Source organism: Cynocephalus volans, chromosome 4, assembly GCF_027409185.1.
Source record: "Cynocephalus volans isolate mCynVol1 chromosome 4, mCynVol1.pri, whole genome shotgun sequence".
Classification (NCBI taxonomy): Eukaryota; Metazoa; Chordata; class Mammalia; order Dermoptera; family Cynocephalidae; genus Cynocephalus; species Cynocephalus volans.
The window spans coordinates 145824701-145837105 of record NC_084463.1 but is presented as its reverse complement, the minus strand read 5'-3'; the positions used below and the strand labels follow the sequence as shown (position 1 = coordinate 145837105).

At 37.2% G+C, this 12405-nt stretch overlaps 1 protein-coding gene across 16 annotated transcripts in view; it reads left to right on the top strand.

The window, feature by feature from the left end:
* The window catches only part of CELF1 (CUGBP Elav-like family member 1), a 65008-nt gene that overhangs the window by 12582 nt on the left and 40021 nt on the right, over window positions 1-12405 (top strand). The window contains exon 1 of one of the 16 annotated variants that reach the window (XM_063092962.1): window positions 7387-7537. The exons of 13 other annotated variants lie outside the window; for them this stretch is intronic. The gene's annotated coding sequence lies outside the window, so the exon portion shown is untranslated. Of the gene's footprint in view, window positions 1-7386; window positions 7538-12405 lie in introns of those variants that run through there. 2 more of the 16 variants (XM_063092945.1, XM_063092961.1) reach the window with 2 other exon arrangements.

Below are 12405 nucleotides of genomic sequence, written 5' to 3'. Positions count from 1 at the left end.
ATATTATACAATATGGTGATCTGGAAAGAAATAGAAGCATATGTAAGTCATTGAAACTTCCGTTGAGTGTATATTTGTTTGTTTTTATGAGTAGACAGGGAAAAGATTAAGACTTGAATATATTTAACTATTTTGCATGAGAGAGCCACTGAAATAGTTTTTAATATTTTTCCGGAATTGTATACTGTATGGTAATATTTCTTGAAAGCAGCTTGCTGAAGAAAAATTAGAGTAGTTTTCTGAATTGCCAGATCCAGAACAACAAAAATGCTTTGACAAAAAAAAAGGTAGAGAGAGAAAAGAGAAAAAAGAAAAGAAAAAGCCTGCTGGATCCACCCCCAGGAATCTTACTGGGTCCCCATGGCAACAGCCTCCTTGCTTACAACTTGTCACTGTGTAACTGTCACTGGGATTCAAAGAAAAGCCAGTATATCAAGAACTGTGTGGCATTAACTACTTCTTGATAAGATGCAGTTGCACATTTGCAACAAGCTGAAATTTTTTTAAAAGTTTAAGATTTTAATTTCTGTGTTCTATTAATTAGAAGCTTAAAAAGCTGCCTAATTATGGTAAGGTACAGCAGAGGGAAGGTGGTGGGTGGCCAAGGCTGACATAGGAGGAAGAGGAAGTTAGCCATAGGCTCAGAATGTTAGAAGCTTCCGAGATTTTTCTTTTCTAATCTTTTCATTTTGCAAGGGAGGTAAAATGCCTTATTTAAGTTCACATAGAGGCAGAAGCAGGATTCCAGCCTTTTAATTTTCCCAGCACTCTGTTCTGCTGTTTCCACCCACATGTTGGATTTACCTTGCCTCAACTTTTTTTTTTCTTTTTTATGTAGGATCCGAACTCATGGCCTTGGTGTTATCAGCACCGCACTCTCCCGAGTGAGCCATGGGCCGGCCCTACCTTGCCTCTACTTTTTGTAATAAATCTCAGTTCCTGAGGTTAGGAAAGGACCTTAGTGGTCATGCAGAGAAACTTTCAACCCAATGAAAGAACCTTTTCTACAGTATCCTGTGCAGGTGGCCTCTGTCTCTTCCCTCAGGTTGAGATTGCTTTGTCTGGTTGACAAAATCCCCACTGCTAGAATTCAAAAAGAAGATAGTTTTACACACATTTCACATTTTAAAGCTATACACCTTGTTTTTCTTTTCTTTTCTTTCTTTTTTTTTTTTTTTTTTGGTGGCTGGTGGGTATGGGGATCCAAACCCATGACCTTGGTGTTATAAGGCTGCACTCTAACCAAGTGAGCTAACCAGCCTACACTTTGTTTTTCTCTCCTTATAAGATAGCAATTGCAAATCAGAATAATTCGTGAATGTTTTTTATTAGCTTGTTTATCTCCATTTAATCATGCTTGTCAGTCATGACAAGACATAATTCTTTAAAGGAATTATGCCCTGTCTAAATCCTAGAACTTTGAAAAGATAATACTATATTCAGAACAAGCTAGTCCTTTAACAAGCAGGAGGGAAGAGATGATGATAAATGCTATATTGAGCTTAAAGTACTTTATAATGTCCTTAATAAGACGAGATGATTGTGAGCTAAAGAGTATCAAAAGAGGCCTCAAAAATACTCTCGAAACAAAATTAAAAGCCAAATAGGCAAGTTTTTTGTGTTTTTGTGGTACGTTTGAGAATGCTTTTGTCATTGTTTAGGTACACGTATGCAAAAGTGAGTTTGGGGTTCAAAAACTAACATTATTTTGGTATTTATTAATTGTATATACCAGAAGAAGATTTTTAGGTCCATTTTTTGAATGTCACATTGCTCAGTATGCCAGTCATTTAATACCCTTGTCAGTGAGTGCTTCAGCTTTTTACTTCACGTTCCTCTTTTAGAACTGTTTGAAAGATAGCAGTAGATAAACATTTAAGAATATTAGCTTGAGTTTTTAAATACCTTCTTAACTTAAGCAATTCACAGACGTATGTTTTCTAATAAGATATACAGAAGTGTTTTAATTTTCTTATAACCACAGAGTATTTTTCCTTGAAAAATTTCCCATACCTAAAAATGGAGACTTTGGCTCCAACATTAATTTTTCTTTTTGTCTTACCAGAAAATTAAAGTGAAAAATGCTGTTGGCAGTCTTTTGCTCTCTTGACTTCAACACTGTAGAGAATGCTATAATGAAAATGTGGCTGAGTTTTTAATATTCTGGAATTTCATGACCACCAGCACTTCTTGTTATACAGCCCAGGTAATTAACGTAATAAATATTTTGATGATGTGGCATGGCTCTGGAAGAAATCTCTAATCCTAGCCTCATCTACAGTGCCCTTTTCCTTCATTTTTTCTAAAAACATTTATTATTAGTTGTTATTCTGGTTCTTAATTCAACCAGTGAATTTTTGCATAAAAATTCATTGTAAAAGTTTTCCTTGATAAGAAAGTATGTTAAGTTATAGTGTAACGAAAGGAACTAGCTCTGTGGAACTTTGCATTGATAGAGAAAGAGTGAGAGAGTGCACATGTTGCCCTGCCACCATATTATAGACAAGGAAGCTTCAGGTTAGGAACCTCAGTGCGGATAATAACTGATTTGTCAGTGGTAGAATGGACTGGGCTACCACTTTAAATGTTATACTGTTTTCCTGTATTTCTCTTGCTTACTGAGACCCACTCTCATGACAGTAATGAAATTTCATTTTTGTAAGCACCTCCTTTCATGCGTTAGTATAACTTTTAAGTAGCAATGTAAATTCAGTGTCTCATTTCAGGAGTTACTTACCTTTGAGAGAGTTACAAAGATAGACACGTCTGTTAACTGCTCTGATAAGAATATTTTTTGTGTATCTTACATAAACTGTTTACCTATTTTATTACTGAAAAGTAGGAGTAATTGAACCCTAGTAGAAGTGGCATGGAAATGTGGTTTTAAGGTGGCTAGCGTTCATAGCATCTTCACGTCTTTCAAAAGAGTTGCATGGATCATAATGTAGTTCCTGTGGGCAGCAGGTGGAAGTATTCCCCCAACAGGTCATTTAGTAGATGAGAAAACTGGGTGTTGCATCTTTGTTTGGTTCCTTAGACATGAGGTGACGTAAAAGAATGCCATCTCTTGACTCGTAGGTTTGTAGTTCTTACTTTTTTTTCTTCCTCTTAAAGTCTGGTCCCCCTCTCTCAGTCCCCATATCCCGCAACCATCCTTTTGGCTCTGATATTGCTTCTTAATTCTTTTTTTTTTTTTTTTTTTTTTTTTTAATAAAGATGACCATGAGGGGATCTTAACCCTTGACTGGCGTTGTCAGCACCATGCTCACCCAGTGAGCTAACCGGCCATCCCTATATGGGATCCGAACCCGTGGCCTTGGTGTTATCAGCACCACACTCTCCCGAGTGAGCCACGGGCTGGCCCTTGCTTCTTAATTCTAAACAACCATTTTCCACGAGTTCCTAGAAAACAGAGAGAAAGAAAACACCATCTTTTCTAGACTGCCTTGGAGTCAACGCCACATTTACCAAGTTTTCTGGTCTATGACCATGTCCTCCTTTGACTGGGCCCACATTAAAGAGTGTCCCAAATATATGGGATCTTAATATATGTACCAAATACATGGCTATCTTAATATATGTCCTCACTAGCAATCTTGTTTTTTAAATCTCCACTTACAGGTTGATTCACAGTGGGAAAAAGCCGTGTTCAGAAATTTTTTCTGATAGCCTGAATTTTCTTGTCTTTCATCTCTTTGCTTCTATTTATGTTCTTTGTACCTCTTCTTCCTTGAGCTTGTGCCTTCTGCATAGTTGACTCTATTATATCATCTTTGGGGCTTCAGAATAAAAGTTGGAAGATTTTTAAAGTTAAGGTTCCCAGAATAATGTTATCGCCCACATTGCACATATGTCACATTTTGAGTTTACTAGTTAAGTCTCTAAATATGCACTTTATATACAGTATGTGCAGTGTGATGACTTAGGTTGCCATGAGAACCTAAAAATTTTGGTCTTATATGGTTCAGTAATACTTTTTTTTATTGTCTTAGATGAAGGCTAATTTTTTCTTTTATCTAATATACTTTTTACAAATCAAGGCATGTGGCAGTATCCATTTTCTCTCTTTTACTGACAGGATGGGTAGCTTCTTTGTTTGCTTGCCTGTTATCAGTCTCCTTCATTCCAGTCTCTCATGCTTTGGTTTTTTCCCCTCTGTACCTGTTTCCTATTACTTTCTTTGCTTATGAGGTAGGATTGAAGTCAAAAAGTAAAAGTTATACCTTTTTTAAAAAAGTGAACCTGGTAAGAGAGAACTCTTATCTAGTGGGCTATCACTTAGCACATCTAAGGAATTCTGCTCTTATGTAAGCCCCCTGAGATGAACTATAGTGGTAACTTATAAGCTAAAATTTGTTTGAAACCATTTTTTAAAAAAGCATTGTCAAGTTCATCATTCTATCATCTAAAAACAATTCAGGTTCATTTTGAATTGGAATACATTATTTTGAATAATTTCTTGACCAGAGTGACTTGTTTATTCTTGACTGACTGGGTTCAGTCGTGACGAGTTCCTTTTTTTTTTTTTGGACCAGAATACAAGAGGAAATGACAGGATGCTAGAGATGTATATTGTTTAGTCTTGGGTTCTTAAGCCTATTTTGGGTCAAGAAAATCTTTGAAAATCTGGTAAAAGCTATGGACTCATTTCCCTGTAAATGCATATATATGCAAAATTTACACTTAATATAAGAGAGCTTTTGGAATCCATGAAATGTCTGTGGATTCCATAGATCCGTCCAAGACATGGACCCCTGATATGGTCCAATCCCATTTTTCACTTCAGGAAACTATTCCAGAGAGGGGAAATGACTTGCCAAAGGCCATATTATAGGTGTTTATAGCCATTTTGATTTTGAGGTTATACTTTAAGTAATCATCCTTGTTGCATACAATTGTGGTCCTTTGCTTTGTGGTCTTTATTTTTACTTAGTTGCCTCCACATAAGTAATCTTAATAAAGTACATACAGCTAGATTAAAGCTATGATGTTAATATTAATTAATATTAATCCACAATAAGCTACTCTTTGAGAAATCAGAGTTGCTGGGGCTGGCCCGTGGCTCACTTGGGAGAGTGTGGTGCTGATAACACCAAAGCCGCAGTTCAGATCCCTATATAGGGATGGCCGATTTGCTCACTTGGGAGAGCATGGTGCTGACAACACCAAGTCAAGAGTTAAGATCCCCTTACCAGTCATCTTTTAAAAAAAAAAAAAGAAAGAAAGAAAGAAAGAAAAATAGTGGCTCTTATAGGGCTATTCAGATTCTTACAAAATTAAACACATAAGCTACTGTGTACAGTTAAGAGGTTTTTATTAACGTGTTGAACACTATATCTATTTTGTGGGACATGAATGTGCCTCTACTTCTGGACTCTTGTGTTCTTTTCTTTTTTAGTAGGTCAAGAAGGGTGTGGACAAGGCTCTGCCTTGCAGTAGAATGGGTAGTGGGATTGAGAATTCAGGTTTGCTATTTAGCCTCATTTGCTCATCATTACTGCGTTACCTACAAGAGACTAAGAGAAAATTTCAAAATTCCAAATAATTAACTTGCTAATAAAGTAAGTACTTACGGTGGACCATTTATCTCTTAAGAATTTGATTTTTTTTTTTTTTTTTTTTTTTTAAGTTTTAGGGAAAATGTGTTGCTGGAGAGTTACCTAGTATAGTAGTATATTTATGCCCCATCAGTATGGGATTGTACACACATATATACCAGATGATTCAGTGATAGGCAATGCTCTTTTCTGTGGAACTCCCTTTGATGACTGGATGACTTAGCAGTGTTTTGTAATCAAGGATCTCAGAGTGTATCAGGGTAAAGATTTCTAGTCCTACCATTTTGTTTCATTGTAGTAGGGGGTCTTTTGTTGTTGTTGTTTTAAATAGTGGTTTAAAACTTATTCAAAAGGCTAGGCAGATATGTCTGAGATGGAAGAATATTTTCCTGAAAGTGTTAGGTGAGAGATGTTGGAGTGGATGCTGAGTTATGGTCTGAACTTATGTTTTACCTTTTTTTAAGAATATTTTTTCTCTAAAGTAGGCAAAACTATAGTTTTGCTTCCATAAGCAGTGTGGTATTAATCTCATACTACTGTGAAACATTTTAAGTTGAAATTACAGACTCAAAGAGTTTCCAGAAATGGAGGGGCCTTAGAAATCATCTGCCTGTCCTGTAAACTCAGTTAGAGTGTGGTACTGATAACACCTAGGTCCAGGGTTTGATCCTTGTACTGTCCGGCCACCAAAAAAAAAAAAAAAAAAAAAAAACCCAGAAAGGAACCATCTAATCCAAATCCTATTTTCTCTCACATTTAAGATATTTCAGATGTCCTTTAAGAGTACTGGTAGGTAGGACCCATGGAAGATGATCTAGATCTGTCCATCCTCAGTCTTTCTTCTCTTAATGTGCATAACATTTATACTTGGTACCCCGCACTTTAGCATTAGTTATGTACTGTCTGCCTTTATTATTATCTCATGTGTTAATCTTATCCAGGAGCTAGATTGTGTTGGAGGTCAGTGGTAGTATATTTTTCGTTTGTGCTACAACCCCTGCAATACTGAATAAATACAGAAACAGTGCACACTAAGTACTTGGTTCATTCAGTAAGAGCTGAAGAACAGAGTCATTTGAGCCAGTCAGCTGTGCATTTCTTATCTTTGGAGAGTTCAGTCTGGTCAGAAATTAAGCTTTTCACATACTTCGTATTGAGATGAATCTGAATGAGTTCTAAGTAAAATAATTTTTGCAACGTAACTATTTGGCTTCTGATTATATAAGCTAGCATCTTGGGAAATATATTTTTAAAATTACATCAGAATTTATTTTAACTTGTACCAACCAGAAAAAGAAGAAAAGAGAGATCCCAAAACATAGTCTGAGAGTTGGAATGAAATCTTCATTCTGAAAGCAGCAAAAGGCCAGTGAAGAATAGAATTGTTCACACGAGTGGGGAATAACCTTTTTTTCCCCTGCTTGTTAAATTTTGGGATTTAAATGATAAATATCATGGTTACTGCTGATCTGGTAAGAATCTGACCTAGTAAAGTTTTTCACGATGTCTTTTCCATTTCCTGTGGCTGAGGGATTCTTGGTGTAAGTGACAAATTATTGGGAAGTTCCTTGACTGAAATATAATCTCTCAAACCTCATTTCACGTACCAGCATGTGTGTTTCTGTTTTTTATCTGCAGCATGTGAACAGAATGCATGTGTGTGAGATAATTGGGTTTCACTAATGGCCCCCTTTCAGCAACCATGTATGGGTAAAGCTGTTCAGTTCCCTGCTCCTCCCTCTCTGAGCACGGAGCAGAATCTGTTCTGCTGAAGCTGCTGTTCCACTTTTCAGCTTTCTATATTTGTACAGCAACAGCAGGAGCAGCCCACTAGCTAAGCCGTGCGGCTGCCCTGCGCGCCCACACTGGCTCAGACCTGCTCAGGACTCAGCCAGGGCTTGCAGTTTGTGTTCTTACGTGCGTCCATCTGTCTGTCTGTGTACATTTCTGTGGAGGACTGAGGTGTACAAGTGGAAGAGGTGACCTGTTTGTCTTTTTGTTTTGCTTTGTTTAGGTTTGTCAATGATAAATTGTAGAGAATGTTTCAGAATTTCAGGAATGGGGTGAGGAGGCAAGATTTGTATTATTTAGCAAAAAACATGTTGGGGAAAGGGTGCCAAACTAATGTAGTGTCAGAAATGGTCTTTGTGTTCCCTTAGAAATATATCTTGTTGAAGCAGTAGTATTTTTTTTTTTTTTTCCCTTTTTTTACAGGTCACAAAGATCAGCTCTTGGGAATGGAACTGAATTCCTTTCCTGGCATACAAATTTTTCTGACAAAATTTGATTAGAAAAAGATGAGACATGTCTACCTCTATAAAAAAAGATTTAGTGCACATCTTTTTGGAAGAGTGTGCAGTAGGGGTTAAGCCTATTGACTTGGCCATTGCTGGGAAAGGAACTGTGGGGAATGCCCTGTTGATTTGGGCTTTGCAGCAACCTGTGCTATGTTTGTGCTGATTGAGTGCTTTGTCAAGTTTAGCCTTACAGAGGCCTTGTAGTGCCTTTTGGTGTCCTGTCTATTTAAGGAATAGCAGGGGATATGACATGTAGACAGATTTCAGGCTATTTTCAAAAAATACTCAGTTTGTTACTATATTTTAAAAGGATACTTTCCTGGTTTGTTATGAGATATTGTAATTAAATAGAGATGAATCCCTCACTGTTGATCAACTTAAGTCTAAATTCAAGTTCGTTTCTTTGTTTTACAGTTTCCTTTACTCCCCTCCCCCACACCCCCATGAGTCATAACCATGCATGCAGAGTTGGGAATAGAACTTGTCAGCTGAGTGGGGATGAGACAGTTCTTTGCACATATTTGTCATGTAACTGTGGCCGATCAGGAGAGGAAAGGAGTTTAAATGCTAGAGAAACACCTCCACTGAGGCACCTTCTTCCTGTGGCTGTGTGGTGTGGATGTACAGTTCTATGTGACCGTTCGCTGATGTATTCTGGCTCTGAATCACTTAGGAATCTGTTCCACAGAGTGTCCATAGTTGGCTTTGGATGCGTGTGTTTGTTTAGGGCCTAGGACCTGGTGCTGAGTCTCTTATGGTCCTGCATACTTGATGACTTTCTAAAATTCTGTTGAGTGTGGCATTATGTCAGCTTCCCCTTCCCTTTCTTGGCAATTCTTAGTGCCTATCTCATTTTACTGTCTTATTAGTGTTTTCCCATTTACCCTGTGAATCATTGCACACCTTCTGTAGGGGCTGTCGTTGGAGATTAAGATCACTGGCAGCTCTTTGATTTTACAGCTCAATCTCAGTAAATGACACTGGTTAGCATACCTATATTCCAGTTTTCTCTTTGTTCTTGATCTTTTAAGAAAATTTATAATTTCTCTGGTTTCATTTTACTAGTTTATACTTTTGCATTGTATCCATTTTGAAAGCTTCCACAAATCCTCTTTTGGTATGATGAAGGGGATAAATAAGTGTTTATAAATAAATAAGTGCTATTAGAACAAGTGATTCAGTATTCGGTAATGAAGAGGATACTTGTACTGGATGCTAACAGGCCCAGTTGGAGGTTGAAGATCTGTCACCCTGCCACTGCCTTTTTGCCTACTCCTCTCCCCCTTCTTCTAATAGGAAATATTTCTGTGTAATCTCAGGAACTCTATTTCGAAGAGATATAATCATCTTGTCAGAGACTAAAACTTTTTGGGACTCTTTCTCTCCCACCCTAGGCACCAGGCTTGGTGCCTGGAATAATAATGAGAATAGCAAATGTTTATGAGCACTTTCTGTGTGCCAGGCACTATTCTAAATGCTTTACATATATAAATATTTTAATCCTAACAAGTACCCTGTAAGGTAGATAATCTTTCTGTAACCATTTTCCACATGAAGAAACAGAGATATAAAGACATTAAACAATTTGCCCAAAGTTATCTGGCTAGTGAGTGGCAAAACTGGGATTAGAAAGCAGTGATATAACTCTAGTCTGGGTGTGGGGTACATCATAAGCTTGCAGTAACTATTTGTCGATTCATTTTATTAACACACTTTGAGTATTATTTAGGATTATTGAATTATGAATCAGTCTAACCCTCTTTCGGTTTAGAATTTTCTTATGAAAATGATTACAGTATATAATTTTGGTTTTGCAGGTCACCATCAACTATACTAATTCATTTGTTGATGGTAAAGAGCAGCAAGCCAGATAGCAAGTTCGTGGAACATCTCAAAAATTAGTAGTTTATCTCTACTAGAACTTGACTGTTTACCAAAGATATTGAAAGCAGAATTAATTTTAGCTTCTTTAACTCTTGTTCTCTGCATGGAACATCTTGTGGAGATGCCTTCACAGAGGGAACATGGCAAGTTTTGCCTAATCCATAGACTGTAATCTGCATGCGACAGGGTAACAGGATCTGTTCAAAAGAAATGATGATGGGAGAATTATTGGTAGACCAGGTAATTTCAGTGGAGGGTAACAAAAATGTTATTCTTTCAAGGACAGTGTGATCTTTAGCACAAAAGTTTGATTTAAACAGAGAAATAAGCAGCAGCTCTCCTGATATTTTTTTGTCTCAAATTTATGGCAACAGTTTCCCTTGGACATATGCTGTCCCATGTTTTTTGTTTCTCATGCAAGTCATGTTTTCAGTACAAGACCATAAATTCCTTAAGGACAGGGATTGGGCCTTTTTTTGGTACTCTTTTTAGTTCTGAGTATGTAGATGTTCTCTAAAAAAGTGGATGCTTTTTTGATTGATAGAGCTCCCATTTTCTAAAGAGCTTGTTTTTGTAAAAATGAAATCAAAGCACTGACAAGTTTATTTTTGTGGAATAGTTAAAATTTTTTTAGGAGTGATTTGAAGGAGATGATGGAGATCATTTAAGCGGGTATTTAAATGTGAGAAACTTTTTAGGAGCACAATTGGAGAGTGATGAAAGCGTGATAATTGAAGTTAGTTTTTTAAAAAGTGATAATATATTTTGAGATATTTAGAATTTGTCGTAGGGCAGTGCATGCTTTGGGGCACATGAAGCTACACTGAACATACTCCCTTTTTGACTGAAGCAGAGGTGTAATTTTCATACTTTCTGTCATATAATCTGTCTGAGGAAGTGTCTCCCCGGAAGATGTTTCTGGTTTTGTAGAATTAAGAAATTAAGAACAGAAAGAGATTGGATAAAGTTTCCTGCTTTTCAACAGAACTGGACAAACCTCCTGAGACAAGACCATATGGAAGCATCCTGCTTGAGTGCCCATGTGTTTGGGGGTGAGTTTGGGGCAGATGGTACAGGCAGGGTTCTTGGCTGCTTGGTCAAGGGTTTTGGAGATGATAGAAGTTAGTTGCTAGGTGCTGTGGAAGGGCTGTTGTATGTTGTGTGCATTGGGCGTGTCTGCCTAAGAGGTGGAGTGAGCTCAGTGTAGGGCTGAGATAAGGGAAGAGGCAGGGGAGATGCTGACTTGGAATGATAAAGCCTGCAGTTGGATCTAAACCTCCCAGTTCGGTTAGGGAGAGGGAGACAAGATACAGTGTGAGAAACAAGATTCCAGATCCCTGGCCTCCTCTGTTCTCTGGAGCCTTCAAGTAAGCCATTGCAGAACTGTAGGATTTTCTATTTAAACTCAAAGCTGTTTTGATTCCTTTTGAGATACTAGGCCAAAAGCTGTATTTATAGAACTTGTTTTGACATATTATCTCACCCTTGTCCCTTGCCTTCCTTACTGGAATCCAGCTAATATTGCACTCTGCCTTGGCAGGAAAGGTTGATTGAAGAAAATGTACACACAGATATACAGCTGAGTGATTGAAAATAGCTCCAAACTTTGTAAATAGGCCAAGCCATAAGGCTTACAGTCCAAGTTGCATGAATGTCAGTTGCTTGGATAATTTTAAATGGTGTGATATAATTGCCCAGTGTAATGCTGTTTCACCTGGATAATGGCTGTTTCCACACAAAAGTTTTAGGTAAAGCAGGAAAAAAATACAAAAACAAAGTGCTTGTTTTGGAACAAAGCATGAGTTGAAATTTTTCTTCACTTTGTGCTTCATGGTTTCAACAGATCTTTAAAAAATTCTGTAGAGTAAGTAACATATCCACGTGTAAACAATTCAAGCACCGTTGCTCATCGCTATAACCACTGTATTCTTTTCATACAAAATCCATGTGTAATTCCTTTTTTATTATCTAAATATATTCTGATCACTCAGCTGCTTTATTCTCTTTAATAGCTACAGAGTGTTACTTTTGTGTGGCTATAGTATAATTTATTTAACTAGCTCCCAATTGATGGACATATGTTTCCAGGTTTTGCTATTATAAACAATGTTCTTATGAATGCCCCTTTGCATACTTTGTGTGCATGAGATACAAGTTTGTTTATAGGCTATATTTCTAGAACTGGAATTGCTGGATTCAAAGGGCATGTCCAGTTTTCAATATTGATGGGATATTTATGATCCTTTTATATTTTGCAAGTGATATTATCCATTGACGAATACTGTTAGTGGAGTGGGAGGTCTTAATAATGCAATAGCAGTCAAACTACCACCCTAAACAGTTACTAGAATGATCCTAGGACCTGAAATACCTGGATGATATAAGAAACCTTCTTGAGAGGAGCTTAACTGTCAAGTCAAGCTCAAGAGGCAAATTGCTCAGAGGAGGTAGGAGCGCCTTTTTTTTACTTTTAAGGAATTTGGTGATGGTATCTGAATCTGCAAGTCATCTCTTTTTTACTCTCAGAGTATTAGTTTCACCCATTTATGATCTCTACCAATTAGAAAAAACATCTGTAATCTATAGTCTATTCAGTCCTTTTAAAACTACTCAGATGGATATCATGAGACCATCTGATCATTAGAATTAACCTGTAAATTCCAGGT